Source organism: Choloepus didactylus, chromosome 17, assembly GCF_015220235.1.
Source record: "Choloepus didactylus isolate mChoDid1 chromosome 17, mChoDid1.pri, whole genome shotgun sequence".
NCBI classification, from domain to species: Eukaryota; Metazoa; Chordata; class Mammalia; order Pilosa; family Megalonychidae; genus Choloepus; species Choloepus didactylus.
In genome coordinates, this window is record NC_051323.1 from 76983709 (window position 1) to 77001141 (window position 17433).

Consider the following 17433-nt stretch of genomic DNA (forward strand, 5'->3'; position numbering starts at 1 on the left):
CCAGGCTGCTCACAGGGCCCCCCCACAAACCCCTTCTTTCTCCCGCACAGGCTCTGCCCCTTCACCCCAGCCTTCTGCAGGCCCCAGCCCAGGGCTGCCTGAGCGGAGGGAGCCCGAGGTGGGGGCAGACGGGGCAGGCACCCCACCCACCCTGTCTTCAGGGTTCCTGCACCTCCCTCCAAGGCACTGCTGTGGGGAGCGAGCTGCCCCTCCTGGGGAGCACCCCGCCTTGGGCGCCCGGGCAGAAGGCAGGGGGAGAGCTGCCACCCGCCACTGCTGTGTGCCTGCGAGCGCCAGGACAGCCGGGGTGGGGCCAGGTCACCAGCTCCCCAGGACCCCACTGACCTGCTGGCTCTCCAAGGGCACCAAGCCCCATGGGAGAACTCTGCGCCGAGTCCCTCATTTTCGTATTCTTTTTAATCGATTGTTTCTAAAATCACAAGGATATAATTCTAGGTATCCAAAAGCCACAGGTGTACATGGGGAAAACGTCCCCTGCAGCCCCAACCCCATGCCCCACAAGTGCCCCCGGTCAGTGGTTTAGTGGGCGCCACCTCCCCGCCTCTCTCTGGGCACATCCGAGGAGCGTGGCGACGGCTACAGGAGGCGGAATTCTCCGGAAGGAGCAGACCTTGACCTCCAGGTGGGGCGCTGCACACGAGGCCGGGGCTCCGAAGCCCTCAGGGAACAAAACTGAGCTCCCCTGGGGCCACTGCGAGGCCGGGCGGAGCGCTGTGGGTCCCTAACCTGTCTCCTTCCTCAGCGTTGCTGCCCACGCGGCCTGGGCCGCTGTCCTCGACGGGGAACCGGCTCCCTGACGCAGCCCAGGGCACCCTCGACGGCCCCAGGCCGGCCTCGCTCTCGGCGGCTGTAGAGGCTGCAAAGCCAGGGGAAGCTGCGTGGCCGCCGAAGCCGAGGCCACATCACAGCCGCGCGGCCAGCGTGGTCAGCGCCGACAGACGGGGCAGCCGTTCGCCCACCCGCCCACGCGCTGGAACGGAAGACGGCTCGCCCCAGCCCCGAAGCTCTGAAACGAAGTGATTCTTCAAAACTGTAAAATCCATGTGATTCGGATTCACGTGAAGCACTTCCGCCCTGGCTGGGTCAACGCTGCCCGTCCCCGTTGCCGCGATGGCTGTGCTCACTGTCCCTCCCGCGGCCTTTGTCCCCCAGGCCGGGTGGGCGGGGACGGTGCAGCCACCACCTGCAACAGGTGAGCACAGGTGAGCACAGGTGACGGCGCTGAAGCGATCAGGGAGTGATGCGTGACAGGTACTCCTCACCTTCTCGTCATCTAACTCAGTTAACTGAAGGCTCGTGTAACTTCTACCAGCAGCCGCTGTGGGCAACCAGCTCCCACTCCCCGTGCCCGGGGGGTCTGCGGAGGGGCTTCTGACCTACTGGCTGCAGCCGGCCAGGGGTGCCACTGCCCGGGCCCTGCCATCCACCCACCATTGCCAGCAAGAGGGACCCACGTGGCTCAGCGCTCGGGGCACCCAGGTCCCCACGGGAAGCAGGATGAGGGCCCGGGAAGGCGCGTGTGCCGGTGAAGCCCGCGGGGGGCCTGTCCCCTCGGACTCGTGAGAAACAGAGACACGCTGGCCAGGCAGGGCTTCTCGGGAATTCAGGGTGCTGAATTCCCCCGAGACTCTGACTGGGAATGTGCTGGAAGGACAGCAGGAAAGAAGGGGCGAGGGGGCAGCGGGACCCCCGGGAAGGCCAGGAGGGGCAGCGGCTCCCCACCCTGAGCAGGGCGCACCTGGGCTCTCTAAAGGCTGAAAACGCCGGGGGGGGGGGGGTTGGAGGGGGGGGGCAGGGAGCCCGGGAAGGAGGAGGACGGAGAAGGCGGCCAGCGCGGACTCGGACCCCACTCTCGGGGCACTCAGCTGTCCTTAACAGGCCTCCCCGCTCTTGTGACACAGGACACTGAACGCTCACCCCCGGGGGCCCACAAAACCTAGGGAAACCCCCACCCCAGGGGAGCCACAGCCCAGGGGACCCCACTCCCCAGGAGATCCCAAGCCCCAGGAGACCCCACGCCCCAAGGACCCCCAGGTTCCTAACTGCCCAGCAGACTCTCCCCCTGCCTCCGGGCAAACCCGGCTCTCGGCTGCCCCAGGCTAAGGCCGGTAACAATCGAATGAGGCCCAAACCTCGGCTTCCGGGGCCCGAGGGCCTGGGAGAGACCCGCTGCCGCCCGGCCTCAGTCCACTGGGCGACCCGGACAGGCCCTGCTGACCCCTGCGCTCACGACACAGTGGGGCCCTGCCGGCCGCTGCCCCGAGTCCTCTCACGGCCGCCAGCAGTGGGCGAGGCCAGTGTGGCACCGAGCGGCAGGGGGTCTCCAGACCCAGGACAGGGAGCCCCCTCGCTGTGGCCTTCAGATGAACAGTGAGTGACTTCACGCTGAAGGAAACCACGCCTGGCGGCTCTAGGAGCTGGCCTGCTTTGTCCCCTTCCCGTCTCCCTCTGAAACCACGCCACAGCCCCCCTCGAAGGCCGGCAAATTGCCAGGCCCGGCCTCGGGGCCACCGCACACGTCCTGGACACACCCCAGCGGCTGTGGGTGCGTGGTGGGCTCCGGGCAGCTCGTCCGTGGTGGGGTACGCACAGGCCCGGCGTCTCCAGGCTGCCCCCTCCCAGGCTTTCCTTGGGCTTGGCTGTCGCTGTGTCGGTGGTCCCGCACTGTGGGCTTCCCCAGCACGCTGTCCAGGAAGGCAAAGAGAAAACCCAGAAACCTCGGGGCTCACCACCCGGCCATTCCTCGAGTGTCCAGATCCTGGGTCGACTACATGGTCACTTTCATTTAAAATAACTTCATGTTCGGAAGCCCCGAGCGTGGACCATGTTTATTAGCACATGGAGGTAGCTGCGTAAAACTCTGCGTCGCCATCTTCCAGCTGCATTTAGTGTGGACACTCAGCCCTCAGATTATGACACCGACCCTAGGCTAGAGTTAACACACGCGCCTCGGCCCTGCTCCGGGGCTCCGCTGTGTGGACAGCCCTGCCCGGCCGCCCGCACCAGCTCCCCTCCCACAGCGCCCCTGGGAAGCATTGTGCAGCTGTAGCTGGTCTTTAGGGTCAGTCTTTTTAAGGACGTTTCCTGAATGGCTGCATTGTATTCTTGTTTTAGGAGCAATCCTTCGTGTACCACAAGATGGAACACCTTGGCTGGGATATGTGACTCCATGTAACGCGTCAGTGTTGCCAGCTTAGAAGAGGAGCTTAAAATCACCACGTTCCTGAAACTTCTAGCACGTCCTTTGTTCTTGTCTCCCAGATGGAGGTGAACCGGGGCTCTGTCATCTTTGTCAGCATCTGTTTGGTTCCTGATTTACCCTGCGCTTGCTCTGCGTGCTGGACGGCGTGTCCCGTCGACGGGGAGCAGCGCCTCGGAGGCCACCCTCCATGGGAACACCCGCCCACCGGGGCTGCCCGGCCTCCCCCTTGCTGAAGGCCTTCTGGGTTTACGACTTGTTTTCTGTGCCCCCTTCTCCTCCCCACAGCCCTTCTTGGGGTGGCTGCTGGTCAAGCCGGGACCAACCCCCGGTCCCGGGAGCTTTCTCAACCGAGACCTTCACCTGCGCCTGAGGCTGGAGCTGAGGAGGGTCCTGCCCGCCCAGGACAGGCACTGTGGTCCGGCAGTGCCTGCACACCCCACACTCACAACGGGAAATTCCACCCAATTTTGCTTCCTTTCGATTTGCAACAAGATAACTCACCTCTCAGCTGAGAAGTTTTTCACCCCACCCAGATCATTAATTTCCGTGTTTCGGCTTGCTAAAGCTGCCAGAATGCAAAATACCAGAAATGACTTGGCTTTTATAAAGGGGGTTTATTAAGTTACAAATTCACAGTCCTAAGGCCATAAAAGTGTCTAAACTAAGGAGTCAACACAAGGACACCTTCACTGAAGAAAGGCTGATGGCGTCCGGAACCCCTCTGTCAGCTGGGAAGGCACGTGGCTGGCGTCTACTGGTCCTTTGCTCGTGGGTTGTGTTGCTTTCAGCTTCTGATTCCAGTGGCTTCTCCTTAAGCACCTGTGGGTTCTCACTTAGCTTCTCCGGGGCAAACTCTGGGCTTCGTCTCTTAGCTCAGCATCTCCAGACGTCCTTCTGTCTGCGTCTCCCAGCGTCTGGGTCTGTGTTGGCTCAGAGCTCTCTCTCTCTCCCTGGGCTCTCTGAAGGACTCCAGTAAACCAGCTTAGACCCACCCTGAGTGAGCAGGGTCACACCTACGTGGAAATAATCTAATCTAAACGTCCTGCCCACAGCAGGTCTGCCCCCACCAGAGTGGACTGAAAGAACATGGTCTTTTATGGGGTACAAAACAGATACAAACCAGCACAGCCTGTTTGCCATTTCCATGACAGAAAGCAAATCAAGAAAACCCGTTTTCTGCAAAAGTGATCTTATTTAAATTTTCCTGACTTGTTTGTTTTCGCAGATTTCAAAGATGGTCTCCTTTTTTATTTCTTCTTGTTTCTCTGCTTGGAGTCCCCCAAGGGACGGCTCGCTGCTGTGGATCCTGGGGGCCCCGAGATACCGGGCAGCGGCCAGCACCCACCTGTGGGGTGTGAGCGGATGCCCCACCCTGGGCACCTGGGAAATCCAGTGCCCGCTGCCTACAGATGCCTCCACTGCACCACCCTCTCCGCCTTCCCAGCGCTCTGGCACGTGGCCTCCTTTCTGCCAAAAACACATGGACTCTGCTGCTACCTTGGGGCCTTTGCACCTGGCATCCATCCCCCAGACCCCCGCAGGGCAGCTGCCCCTTGCCCCTCACCCCCAAACACACCCACAGGGCAGCTGGCCCTCTGCCCTCAGCCCCAAACACACACACCCGCTGTCAGAGCCCAGGACACTGCCTGGCCCCTCGGAGGTGCTGTCGGGCAGCCCTGACCCCTGCAAAGCCGCCCTGCGTGCTGACCACCCATGCCACGTCCTCCCCCTGGTGGCTGCGCGTTCCGTGGCGGCGGGAAGCTGGCCTCTCACCTTCCTTCTCAGCGTGTGCCGGAACAATCCCCGACACCTAATGAGCTTGCGTAAATATTTGTTGAAATGAATTGTGTTGAATGCAATTGAAGTGACTTGAAAGGAAATTAACGAGGCAGCTATAAGGTGGATGTGTTTGTGGCTTGACCTGGAAGGTCATTCAAAGGAAACAAAGCTGTGAAAATTAAGTCTGTGGCTAAAGGGTGAAGGACGATATTGACGGTGTTTTAAAAGTTCAACTTCTGTACAAAACCAAAGGAAGAGACGTTTATTAGGTGTCAAACCTATATTTTTTGTAGCACACTGTATAATTTAACTTGTATGTTCAGTTTATTCAAACACACTAATTACTTGGAACTTTGAATAGGGAGTGAGATCGGGTTGGCTTGTACAGGTTAGTGTGAAAACTCAATACATCCCAGAGTGATTTGGACAGAGAATAAAAATGTATTTACAAAGCCCCCTTGAGAGACTTGGGAAAAATGTGGAAATAGTGAAGTTCCCCACCTGGGGAATCACTGATATTCTCACAAACAGTGAGGACTACTAATTTGGTAGGCCGAGCCCTTGATCTTGGGGCTTGCCCTTAAGAAGCTTGTTACTGTACAGGAGAGGCTGAGCCTACTTATAATTGTGCCTAAGAGTCTCCCCCAGAGAACCTCTTTTCTTGCTCAGAAGTGGTCTCTCCCCGCCCCAAGCCAACTCTGCAGGTAAACTCACTGCCCTCCCCACTACGTGCGACATGACCCCCAGGGGCGTAAATCTCCCTGGCAACGTGGGACATGACACCGAGGGGCATAAATCTCCCTGGAAACATGGGACATGACTCCCAGGAATGAGCCTGGACCCAGCATCAAGGGATTGAGAACATCTTCTTGACCAAAAGGGGGAAGAGAAATGAAACAAAATAGAGTTTCAGTGGCTGGGAGATTTCAAATGGAGTCGAGAGGTCATTCTGGAGGACATTCTTATGTGCTATATAGATAACACTTTTTAGTTTTTAGTGTATTAGAATAGCTAGAAGGAAATACCTGAAACTGTAGAACTATAACCCAGTAGCCTTGATTCTTGAAGACAATTACATAACTGTGTAGCTTACACAGTGTGACCGTCTGATTGTGAAAACCTTGTGGCTCACACTCCCTTCATGCAGTGAATGGACAGATGAGTAGAAAAATGGGGACAAAAATTAAATGAAAAATAGGGAGAGATGGGGGATGGGATGCTTTGGGTGTTCTTTTTTACTTTTATTTTTATTTTTTATTTTTTTTGGAATAATGAAAATGTTCACAAATTGTGGTGATGAATTCAGAACTATACAGTAATACTGTGAACAATTGGTTGTACGCTGTGGATGGTTGTAGGGTATGTGACTATATCTCAATAAAGCTGAATAAAAACAATGAAGTCTGTGGCGTGACTTGCTCTGGACTTGCACTTAGGAGTGGGCACTGGAGCCAGACCCCAGAGGAAGAAGGGGGTCGGTCACTGCCTCCTCCCCTGCTCTTCCCTGCATCGGGGCGGGGCCTGCTGCCCATGGGGACGGGGGGTGGGCACCGTCTCGGGGTGGAGGGTGAGCGCCGTCTCGGGGTGGAGGGTGGGCGCCGTCTCGGGGTGGGTGGGCGCCGTCTCGGGGTGGGGTGGGCGCCGTCTCGGGGTGGGTGGGCGCCGTCTCAGGGTGGAGGGTGGGCGCCGTCTCGGGGTGGGCTGGGCCCGCTGTCTCTCCCGCCTGCACAGGGCAGGAAAAGGGGAGTCGGCCGGGCAGGGGTGGTGGGAGGGCAGCGGGCCCCCAGCCTGGGGAGGGCAGCAGTGGCTTCGGACCACGTGGGCCACAAGGTGAGGGGCAGACGTGGGCTCAGGCGGAGCAGGACAGGGACGTGGAGGCCGGGCAGCCGCGTGGGGGCCCTCGCCCCGGGGTCGGCGTCCCTGAGCACTTGCCTGTGTTGGTGACCGCGGCGACCCCTCACGTACCTGAGCTCGTTCTATCCCTCAGAACAACATGGAAGAGAAACGGAGGCTTGGCCGGTGGGTGACCCGAGGCCACCCGCGTGGAGGGGCCGGCTCAGCTCTGTGTCCTCGGGATGCGTCAGGGGCCTGCAGCACGCCACGGGCTCCCAGATCCAACGAAATCCGCAGGGTCTCCCGGGTCAGCTCCCGTCTCCGTGCCCACCTTGGCCAGGCCTGACCTGATGCTCCCGTGTGCAAAGCCCGTCCACCAAAGATGGGGACACGCAGAGCACGTGCACGCAGAGGAACAAAATGAAGTCAGAAGCCCACGTGGAGCTTAGCACAAAGCCTTTGGGTTTGTTTGATTTGATCTGCTTTTATTTTGCCTTGTTTTGTTTTAAATCGTTCGCTGTCTGCCTGGTGTCTTCAATCTCAAATGAGCGCCAGGATGGTTCACACCCTCTCTGGCAGCCCGATACAGCCCTGGCGCATCCCAGATTGGGTGGTTTTCTACCCCAAACCCCTAGAGGGAGGGGTGCGTAGGGGACACGGGGTGGAGAGGGGCAGGGGAAATCTGGGACAGAAGAAACAAGGGGGGCACGAGAGGAGGGGGTGCGTGCCTCCCCACACCGGCACCAGCTCTCGGGGCTCCCGGGAGGCCCTGCGCTTTCTCCCTCGTAGAGTCTGGCACAGACACACCCAAAATCCTGGGCTGAGGCTTACAGAAATTCAAGAACATAGAGAAGGGCCGTGAGAGAAAGACGGGGCCCAGTGAGGAAGTTGGTGGCAAGAGGCAAGATAGAAAGCGAATTCCGAGGAAGGCTGGAAGGGCTCACACTGCAGGCGGTAAACAGCAGCTTTCTAAATTTCTACCAAATAATTAACAACACACATGACCCTCATCAGGCAGGTGTGGGTGTCGTGACGGAAAGAACTGCGGCCTCGCCTCAGCGATGGAAGGCTGCAAGGGACGCTGGGACCCCCACCCTGGAGACCCTCAAGGACGAGCTGACCTGACACCCCTGGGTTTGGGCGGCTTTGCTGAAGCCCCGGGGAGAGCAAGGGGTGGGCCCGGGTGACTCCCCGGCGTGCCCTCGTGTGGGAAGAGGCAAAAGGACAGTCCACTCCGAGTCCAAAGGATGGCACAGTGGGAAACGCTTGAACGGTGAAATTCCACCAGGGAAAATCCACCAAGGGGCAAACAAACACAGGGCAGAACATGAGCTCTGGTGAGGAAAACACACGAGGATCGAGGGTGGAGTGTGCATAAGAAAGGCGAAGCAGAAAGGTTTTCTCCGTTACGGTTAAGGACTAGTTTTCATACAAGGGGGGAAATGCTCATTATTAAAAACAATAAACAAATGAAAGAAGGCACTGCATGGCCCACGGAGGGACGCGTCCGACATCAGGGGCCACAGTCAACCGGGTTTCCGGCCGCTGAGATCCAACCCACAGAATAAAGTGGGGGCGGGATATAATCTTGTAAAAGTAGAAGTTAAATCTCTGGGGGGAATGAGTGTGAACGTTCTCTTTGGTGAGCATGTAGTGGCTTTATAATCCACAGAAAGAAGGTTTCTGAAAAGAAAAGTGAACACCAAGTCTTGTCATTTGGGGCCCGGTTCTCATTGTGACTTTTATCAGCCCCGAATTGTGCCAAGTCCAAGATGTCAGGTGTCTGCCCAGGCACTGGCCATCGCCCAGGGGGTCTGGCTCTCCCGGGAAGCAAGGCCGGGCCGCCCCGGAGCTGCTGGCCAACGTCCCCGGACTCAGCTCCCCGCCGTGAATGCACCGGCGGAGCACAGTGTTTCCAAGCCAAGGAGTCGTCTCCTGGGCCCACCGCCGCCCTGGCTGGGGATCAGCACTGTCTGACCTGAGCCTCTCACTCAGGCACCGTCCTCCAGTCACCAAGGTCCATCTGTGAACCCGGGGACCGTCCATCCACCAGGGTCGGGCCGTCTCCAGCCACACCGGAGGGGTCTGAGGCCCAGAGCACACACAGACTCTCTCCGAGGTCCTCTTAGTCTCCCAGTGTTCACGGTTCTCTCAAGGAGACAGTGCTTTCCTGAATAAAATCCCTGGTGGAGCCAGAGTGAAAAACAAGTTCCCTCTGCTTCCTTCCTGCAGACGTGGAGAGCGTCGAGGCTGTGTCTACTTGGCACGTCCTGAGAGCAGGGACGGCTGGGAAGGGGGCAGTGCTGTTGCCGACAGCTGCTCGTGGTCAGTGCGTTTCCTCCACATAAATGAATGTGGTCCCTGGCGAGGGAGGGCGCGGGCACCTGCAGGTCGTAAAGCAGTGACGTGTTTGGAAAGTCCGATCTGGGCGGTCACAGCATGCGGTCACCTCCAGCCGGCTCAGCCGTTTCCTCCGTCTGGCCTTGGACTCTCTCAGCCTTGCTTTCCATCTCTACAAAGTGAGGGCAATAAAAACAACACCCGCCAAGCAGGGGTGGCTGAGGAGTAACCCAAGCCCATCACCTGGCATAGAGGACGCCCGCGGGGTTGGGTGATGGTTGCCATCGTATGTTCGTCTCACAGCACCTGCCGAGAGAGGCGGTGGCCAGCTGGGGACAGCGGGGAAGCCAGGGCATGGCCGGGACGATCTCCACCCTCCAGGACCCCTGTGGGTGCCTCAGCCAGCACCCACCACTGTGGGTCGAGCTTGCAGTGGGATCGTGGACAAGCACCAGCTATGGATCGGGAGAGTCCTGCCACCTCCGGGGCACCCCGTTTACTGCAGACCTGCTGGGTGCCAGGTGCACCGCAGGAGCTAAAGGGACAACAGGGAAACTGCACATCACGGAACGTAGCTGAGGTTCAGCTTCTAACCCCACGGGAAACTGCACACATCGTGCACCATAGCTGAGGTTCAGCTTCTAACTCCAACAGTCAGGCCCGTGAACGAACGTTGTCAAAAGTTCAGTCCATTGTAGAGTCCAGTGGACTGGACTAGAACTTTCCACACAGCTGCCTTCTAAGACATCACCGAGGCCACACATGCTGCTTCCTCAGTGACCCTGGAAGTGTGTGGACACTGACCAGATGCCAAAGGGCACTATCCGAGAGGGTGGAGTCAGGCTAAAACCCACCAGGATCGTCCACCCCTCAGGGTTTGTGTGCGACCCACATTTCCAGAACACACACCATGCTCCAGCTCCTCCTTGGAGCCTGGGCTCATCGGGTCCAAAGGAGAGAGCAAAGGAGCACGCTGGTAGACCCAGCATAAAGTCAAAGGTGAACAAAGAAAATAGCTACGTGGGACGTCCCCAAAGTCAGAGGAAAGCGCGGAGGTGGCAACCGCAAGGTGGTGATGTGACCTGTCCGAGCACCTCCTCTCGTGACGTGGGCGGCCCCTAAAGCACCCCACGCACGCTTAGGGGGTCGCGGCGAAGCAGGCGGTGCAAAGGGCTTTAAAAACGATGACCCAACTCTTAGAAGAAAAACGCAAAATCTAAACTAGCAGACGCCCGGAGGACCCAGGGACTGCAGAGACTGCTCGAGTACAGGGAACAGTTTCAAACGTGAGCCTTGATTAGGGTTATTCCTTTTAATGATATAAGCCTGTGTTTCTAATCATTCTTCAGTATTCAGAGCTTATAAAGGAAAAGATGATGAATTCAATTACATTTAAAAACAATAACAACTTCTACACAAATGTACACCCAAAGATGAGGAAACACAGAAGACAAACAGAAAACTGGGGTAAAACATTGCAATTCCTATGCAGACAAGAGATAATCTCCTTCAGGTAAAAGAGCTCCCAGAAATCAGTAAGAGAAAGAACAAAACCCAACAGACAAGTGTGCAAAGGGCCTTTCACAGAAAAGAAAATACAAACAGTCCTTAAACATAGAAAATGATGATAATAAAAACCAAAACTGCGTTGAGATGGCCCAGCCATGATGGTGTGCTGCAGCGGGCTCTCTCCAGCTCACGAGAACCGATGATTGAATTTGCAGTAATTTTGCGTGCTGGTTATTAACTGCAGCATTATTAAAATTTTACTTATATACACTTACAAATTTTAAACTTATCTTTAAAACAAAGGTAATAGAATCCACCAGTTCCTGATGACGCCGTGCACTCCACTCGGGGCTGTGCTTTCAGGGCTCGTGTCAGAGTAGAAACACAGCCCCACGACGTGCTCCTGCACATCTCGTCCCAACGCCACGTCCAGGGACATCCGCTGACAGCTTGGAATTGACTTGGGTGGAAGAATTTGCACCACACAAATCAGCCAACTCTACGAATCAGGGCTTTGTTCCCCACCGGAGAGCCGGTTGTTAAGCATTTACCAGCAGGCAACGGCAGAAATCCCAGATGTGAACGGCATTCTCTGCTGGCGAGGCTGGGGGAGACACATCCCACGGATGGCTGCCGGGGTGCGCAGCCATGGCAGACCCCACGGAGAGCAGTTTGCCCAGAATCCCACTCCTGGGAGCTGACCCTGCAGCTCCGCCTGCGTGCGGAACGAGGTGAGGACGGGGCACCCTGCAGCAGGGCCGGTAAGGCAGGGGTTGGGCCACCTGCTGTCCTTCCCCAGTCGGCCGATCTCGGCCCTGGACGGCTGTGCACTGCGACAGAGAGGGCGCTTTCAGTCAACCAATTTAAACCATCTCCAAGACGTAGCGAGTGAAAACAGTGCGTAGAACTGCGTGTTTATATTTGCCTGGAGGAACTCTGGAGAGCAGAGCGCTCCTGGTGAAAACTAGCGGCCTGACCTGGGAGGTGGCTGTGGGGCAGGTGGGATGGGGTCGGAGACACACTTATTTCTGAATACGTTTTTTGTTCTTTATTAGAGAAATTGCGGGTTTGGAGAAAAATCATGCATAAAATACAGGATTCCCATACACCACCCTATTAGCAACCCCTTGCATTAGGGTGGGACATTTTTTACAATTGACAAAGGCACATTTTGATAATTGTACCATTAACCCACAGTATAGGCTTAACTTAGGGTACCTTCTGATACAGTGTGGATGTTTCAACTGTGTGAACACGTCACCTGTTCACGACTGTTAAATTAACAGCTACGTCATCTTACTGTGATGTGGTTTGCCAGGGTGGGACCTCACCTAAGTCACAGCTTTTCTTCACGGCATTTACAATTGGAAATGCTTTCTACATCATGAAAGACAAACGAAGAATTGTGTTTCAGTATTGTGGTCCTTGACACAGAGGTTTCAACCAGGAAAACGGGATGAAAGCAAGCAGCGCAAATGGTAAAATGACGAAGGCCTCTGGTGCGAGGGCAGCGTGGTTACTTCTGCGCTCCACGGGCATCACAGGAGTTGGCACTCGAGGCTCACCTCTGCCCGCGTCCGGCGTGACGCTTCCTATCCCAGAGACGCGTGGCTCCGGGGGGGGCAGAGAGCGGGAGGGAGGTGTGTGCGGCTGCAGATGTGCAGCCAGAAGCACAGGCGGTGTGCAGTTGTCCCCTGGAGCGGATCTGGCCACCACCCTCTCCGCAAGCAGCCGCAGCCGGGTTGGCATCGCGAGGCCCAGGAGGCATCGCCTGGCCGAGTCAAAAGGCTGCTCCCAGCTACCTGCAGGCTGGGCCCAGGAGTGGGTGGACCCCTGAAAACCGGCCCCCAGGTCTGGAAAGTCAGCCCCAGATGGGGGTCCCTCCATGGATGGCGGTGCAACAGCGGGACTTGCGAGGGGCCGGCTTCTGCCGCTGCAGCTCCTGCACGGTGAGGCCCCCCACAGCGAGGGGAGAACCAGGCACTTCCCCAGGGCCTCCCGTCGCCTCCCGTCCTTGCCTCCTGTGGCCCAGTCCACCCTCCCACCCACTCCTCCCCCTTCCCCCCGGCCCCGTGGTTTGTTCCTGAGCCCGGTGCACTTCCCCTGCCCCAGGGCCTTTGCACTTGCCTCTCCCGCGTCTCCAGACCCTTCTCGGATTCAGGAGTGAAGAGTTTGGGCTCCCGGGCAGACCTCCTGGGTCTAAGTCCCAGCTCCCAGCCTGCCTGCTGCGTGGCCTCCGTGACCTGCTTCACGGCTCTGTGCCTTGATTTCCCCGTCTGTGACATGCACGTAGCAGCGGTACTCACTGCGCCGCACTGGTGGGAGGATCGAGTGCCTGCCACACAGCGAGTGCTCACGAAACCCCCTTCCCCGAAGGCCCTCCCGACCTCCCCTTTAAAGACGCTGTCCCTCCTCGCTCACCTCCGCACACTGACCCAGGAGGGAGGCCCGGGCGGGCCTGGGCAGGGCCAGGGCTCGACGGCCCCCGTTGGACGAGCACTGGAGTGGCTGGATGCCGCAGCGAGCGGGCTCAGCCCCGGTGAGAAGCCAGCGCCCCTGCCCCGAGCGCCTCGGATGCCAGGCTCGCAGGCAGTCACTGGGGATCTGCACTCTCGGGGACCACTGGTACAAAAGCAGACAGAATTTAGCTTTGCTTCGCCAAGAACCCAGAAGCAAACATTTCACAAGGATCACCGAGGAAGAAAAATCCGTCGTGAGTTTTGGCCGCTTTCAGTGATGTTTCCCGCAGGCTTTCCCAGGGCCGGTCAGGGAGGCGGCAGGAGGACAACAGGGCAGCGAGGAGGCTGGGAAGGCTCCAGGAAATGAAGGCGACCAGGGCAGGGCGGCCGCACCGAGAGGCCCGGGGAGGAGGGGACAGTGCTGGAGGGGGGTGGCGGAGCCCAGGTGTCCCCCGGGAGGCTGCAGGCTGGAGGCATCTGGGGGCCGCAGGACGAGAGGCCACTGGCCTGGGCGTTCGAGATCAACACAGTTGCACCAGGGGCGAGGGGCATCAGGGACCCCAGTCAAGAGGCTGCAGAGACACAAATACAAGAGCAAGGAAAGAGTTCAGGGCATGCAGCTGTCCTCTTTCTAGAAAATAACATCTTTTTTTGAGATACAGTTAATATGCCATAAATTTTACTGTTCTACAGGGCACAATTGAGTGGCTTTTAGCATATTCACAGAGCAGTGCAACCACTGCTACTAATTTCAGAACATTTTCATCTCCCCAAAAAGATACCAGGGACCCATCAGCCACCTGCCCCGCCCCTCCCCAGCCAAGTGGACTTCCTGGCCTGCAGGTTTGCCAGCCTGGGTGTTTCCGCAGAATGGAATCACGGGCTCACACCCCATGTGCCTCAGGGACGGCCTCCTGCTCTCAGTTTAATGCCACCTGCCACCCTCCCCTCCCCAGTTAATGCCCCCTCTGCAGCCCTGGGGTAGGTTGGCTCTTCCCATCACCGGCCTCCTCTGATCCCTGAGCCATCCCCTGGCTCCTATCCCTAAATCAGTCCCCAGCATGGCCACCTGTTACCCCCACAGCACTGTCCCTCTCACCCGAGTCATTGCCATCGTTTCCTAATGGGCCCCCTGCTTCTGCCCTTGTCCCCAGTCGTCCGTCCTAACCCCGCAGCCGGAGGGATACCATTAAAACCTAACTCAGAGCACGTGACTCCCCTGCCAAAGCCATCCACGGCAAGATTCCTCCGAGATCACACACTAACCCCACCCCATAACCCTGTGACCCATCATCACCACCACCCCCAGCACCTGCTCCCCTTACTTTTCTCGGACAAGGCGCCCTGTGGCCCCGGGGCCTTTGCACGGCCCCCTCTCACGCAGCACCCAGCCTCGTCCGACAGGCTCCACACCTGCTTGTTCAGTGTGTTCATCACCCGTCTCCTGCAGCACCACGGAGCCGCTGCAGGGCGAGGACCTTCGTCTGCTTTTCACTGCTCTACCCCAGACGCCAAGAACGGCATTCGGCATAAAGCAAACATGTGATGCATGTTTCATACTGGTTAATTATGTAATATGCATTTTGTCTTCTGTGAATTGTCTATTCATGTGGGCGATAATTAAGAACTGGCTCTGCTCTGACTGTGGTTTGACGTGTCTGAACCTCGGCGTTCTCGTTCATCAGTGGAGATGCCGTGGAATGGCGAGGTTCCCACGGGCCGCCTGGTGTTTCCTTCCCCGGAGACCCCTGGCACCGCACCCTCCTGCTCCAGGGCCGGGGCAGCTGCCGTGCGGAGCCTTAAGCCACGTCTCCCGTTTCCTCGCGGGGGCATCGGAGACGCAGCTGAGCTGAGGCGCTCCCAGTTCCCCCCACAGCCCGGTTCTCAGACACCGAACCCAAGGGCAGCACAAAACCCTGCAGCTCTCCAGAGGAGTGGCCCCAAGCCCTCCCCCAGGGCTTTGCAAATGGCAAGCGTCACCCTGGGTGGGGCAGGGCTGGGGCCACTCCCACCTGCAGCCCCCCCAGCCACGGGTCCCCAGCCCAGGATCAGGCCTGGGGTCGGTTCTGGAAAGGGACATCAGTGTCCAGCCTCGGCTGCCGGTCCTGCTGGGAATGCGGCCAGTCCGGTTGTCCTTGCTGGCATCTGGGGAGGGCATGTAGCACAGGGACTCGGTGCCCAGGCTCGGGAGGTACTGACAGTGGCCAGGGACCAGCCGCTCAGCCACGCGCTGCCTCAGCTTCCCCGTCTGGGACAGGAGCTGCTGCAGGGCCTGGGGCTTGGCAGGTGGCTGTGAACCCCGGGGCCACACGGGAGCTGCAGGAGTGGCCATCTGTGGCCACAGCCTCCTTAGCTATTTATACATTCTGCAAAGTCCACAAGTCACACCTGCAAGCAGCTCCCGGGTCAAGAAACAGAACAAGAACCGCTTGCTGCCCCCCAGGGCCCCCACTGCCCTGATGTCTGTCCTCACAGGTAAGTGCTGCCTGCTATCGGACCACGTGGGACCGAATCACGCAGGACGTGCCGTTGCTTACAGCGTCGTCCACTCTGAGTTAGACCCAGGAGACGCGTCCACCTTTCGAGGGTCAGTAATGCATTCATTTTCATTGCTGTACAGCATTCCACTGAGTGACTACACCACAGTCCATTTGCCTACTCCACTGGTATTGGCCTTTCGGGCAGCTTTCAGTTTGGGGCTATTACAAGTAGCACAGCCATGAGCTTCTGCCTGCTGTTTGGGAAGCACGAGCACAAACTTCTGCTGCGTGCACGCCCGGGAGCAGAGTGGCCGGTCACTGTCTGCTGTGTTCAGCTTCAGTATCCCCTGCCCTGCAGGTTTCCAAACCGCTTGAACCAATTTGCAGGTCACTTTTCTCAATTTTTCATCTTCATTGTGGAGGTTTCAGGAGGAAAACTGGATGAGGGGGTCATGACCCCTAATGTGAAAGTGACATAATTCGTGAACCCCGTTGGCTCTTGCCACTCAGCTTTAAAGCCACCCACTCCCAGCGACCTTCCCGGCTCCTCTCTTGAGAGAGGAACAATATCTCCAAAGCACCAAATGAAAAAATCTGTCACCCTAGAACGCTTTACCTAGTGAAAACGTCTTTCAAAAATGAAGTTGAAATAAAAACTCAATCAGGCACCCAAAAGCCAAAAGAGTTCATCACCAGAGGCCCTTGTGCTGGTTGGAGGCTGTCACATACCCCAGAAAAGACCATGTTCTCTTTATCCACCCCCATGGGGGCAGACCTATTGGTTAGGTTGTTTCAGTCGAGATGAGACCCTGCCCATTCAAGGTGGGCCTTCACCCTTCACACGGGCCTTTAGGAGAGGGTCAGAGGCAGGCAAAGCAGGAGAGCTCAGGGAGAAATGCCCAGAGACATCTGGAGACAGCCACTGAAACCAGAACCAGGAGAGAAGGACCAGCAGACGTCACCACGTGCCTTCCCATGTGACGGAGGAGCCCGGATGTCAGCGGCCTTTCCTCAGAGATGGTGCCCTCCTCTTGATGCCCTAATTTGCACATTATCATGGTTCTAGAACTGTAAATTTGTAAACTAATAAATTCCCATTGAAAAAGCCAACCTATTTCTGGTATACTGCATTCCAGCAGCTTAGCAAATCGAAACAGACCTTCACAATAGGAAATGTTAAGGAAAGCCTTTGAGCAGAAGGAAAATTACACTGTTTGGAAATGTGGGTCTTTCCAGTGGAATGCAGAGCACCGGGAATGATAACTATGTGCTAAGTACAATTTTTTCCTAACTAAATAAATGACTAAAAAGCAAAAAGTAGAAGTCCTGTTTAAAACAAAAGTAAGCACTGTATTGGGGTATTTACAACGTACGTGGAGGTCAGATGTGCAACAACAGCACGAACACTGCATAGGGAGAGACAGAGGCGAGCCTGGTCAAGTTCTTACACTAAACAAAAAGGGATCTAACATCACTTTAAGGTAGACCATGATGAGTTAAGATTGCACACTACAAACTCTAAAGCAATCACTAAAATAACAAAATAAAGAGGAATAGATAATGACAAAGGAGATAAAGTAGAATCATAAAAAAATGCTCACAAAGAATCCAAAAGAATGTATAAAAAGAGGGTAAAGAGGACAGAGAACATACAAAACAAATAAAACACAAACAGTAAAATGATAAAAATTAAGCCCAACCATATCAATAATCACATTAATTGTAAATGGTCTGAATACTCAAATTAAAAGGCAGAGATTGTCGGGATGGATAAAAATGCAAACCCAACTATGTGCTGCCTACAGACATA